Raw genomic sequence first — 2,239 nt, 5'->3', positions numbered from 1 at the left:
ATATGAAAACAAAACAATAGTCCTGTCAATTCCATAGGGAGTGGGGGTGCCCCCTGGGTCAAGCCCTTGGGCTCCTCCACCTCTGGAAAATCTGCCCTGCCCTTTTCTTTAAAGTGCACTTAATACCAGATGAGGACATTACAGAGGGAATTCTTTTTGGAAAAAAACATTTTTTAATGTGTATCATCGGGGAAAAGTCAGGCTCCAGCTTGAAAGGAAGGCATTTCGAGATACCTATTTTGCCAATGAACTGGAAGCCCCCAAACCAAAAGGTGGAGACGGGAAGAACATGCAGCCCAATATGGGACAGAGAAAGGAATCCAGCCCATCGCTGTGGCAAAAAAAATACTTAGGAATTTTCCAGTCTGTTTACCCCCAAAGCCAAAGAAGGACTCATTTTGCTTACGCTTGGCTATAACTTTCACCGTGGACAGATGAGCAACCATTTGACAGATTGTTGGAAATGGGTTGGCCTCCTCAATGTTTCAAAATAATTTTAAGCAGCTTTGGGTTCTGGTCATGAGCTCTGGGGTAGAGAATATCAAAAGGAGTTTTGAGGAGAAAGGGAAGTGGTCCCTTGAGCAATCCATGTTCTTGGTTGTCCAGGGGGCACAGGAAGAGGGAGGCAAAAGGCAGACTTCGGGGGGCAGAGGTGCACACCCAGAACCCCTCCGTTGGGGTGAGGGGTGTCTGAAGAAAATTCACCGTATAATTTAAGCAGTCCTTCCATTTCACCCTCCCCTGTGCTAAATGTGGAAGAGGAGGGAGGAAGAGTCTATTTCTGTATCTTCTCATGACGCCAAGACATTCTTCTGCTTAAGGCTTTGTGTGCGTGCATGTGTGTGTGTGTTTGTGAAGGATCACAGCCCTCTAGCTCCCATTTTCCTTTTATCATCTCCGTGACTAACACCATTCAGTGTGAGAGATGCATACAGGAGAGGAAGAAGAAACACTGACCCTCCTCCCTATGGCCCCAAATGAGGAGGGTATACTATGCTTAGAAATTGCTAAATACATCATTAGATACTAGAGAGTATGACAGAGAGAAGAGAGAGACATAGCAGCAGCTTTTGATATATAGATACAGAGTACAAAGAGATACAGAGTAAGAGAAGACATCATACATAGTACAGTCGGACAACAAGGATTGGGGAAGGGAGTTAGTATCAGAGACCACAGGTTTGCAGCATGCTGAGAGAAGAGGCCTCAGTCCCTCTTAGAAACTGGGGAAGAAAGAGAAAGAGGTTGTGAGGAACCACCTTGCAGCCCGGTCACTGAAGAGGAACAGGGTGGCATCTGTGCCAACTTGGGTTTACAGTCCTGTTCCTTTGATATCAACAGCCAGACGCCACCCTGCCATCTCCTGCTCCTCCACCCACAGGCCTTCCCTAACTCTCCCTCCCCCATTCCCACTGCTTGCTTCTCATGCCTTTCTGCCTACGTGCACCTGGCCTATTACTCTGGAAAACCCCTGGAGAGGGCTCAGCTTGGATGCCGCCCGCTAGGACACTGGCCATGTTCTCTCGTTTCTCGTTCTCCAAGGATCCAAGGTGGACAATAAAACAGGATCCCAGTGCCCGTTTTGAGCCATAAAACAACCTGGCGAGAAGCCTGGTGACACACAAGAACCAGGAAGGTGCCTGTGCTGCTAGGAGAGCACAGGGAACAGGGGAGAGGACCCAGGACAGAGGTGAAGGTGGGGCTTGGAGGTGGGCACACAGCTGTTTTCCACCTCCACTAGCAAGATTGGAGGGGAGTGCTGATACAGCAGCTAGACGAACAAAAAGTTAGACTTCCTGGGGCATTTGCTAAAGCTCATTGGTGACATATACAGATATGAGGAGTATAGGACACAGAGATCTCCCAAGGTCTCCTAATAACCACTAGGTTCTGTGACCTGTGTTGTGGCTCTAGATGGACACTGCCCTTGCCCACTGCTTTTGACATGTTGCAGCGACCCCTAGTGGCATAAAGGCGGTACTGTGGTTCCCACTACGGCCAAGCACAAGGCGGGAGGGGAGGCCAGTGCCTAGGGGACACCGGGCAGTTCTGATGTAGCCCCTGGGAGGGGACAGCAGGAGTTGAGGGACAACTATATAGTAAAAGTTTTGAGATGATTTAAAAAAAAGCAGGAGAAACAAAGAAGCTGAGGGCAAGAAAGGAGGCAACCTGAGGCTGGTCAGAGGAAGCGGCCTGAAACTACCTGAAAGTGCAGGTATGCAGCAGCCCGTGTGGGAGA

The sequence above is a fragment of the Leucopleurus acutus genome, assembly GCF_964270905.1.
Source record: "Leucopleurus acutus genome assembly, chromosome: 11".
NCBI lineage: Eukaryota > Metazoa > Chordata > Mammalia > Artiodactyla > Delphinidae > Leucopleurus > Leucopleurus acutus.
The sequence above is the reverse complement of the archived record's forward strand: the minus strand, read 5'-3'. Positions refer to the sequence as shown.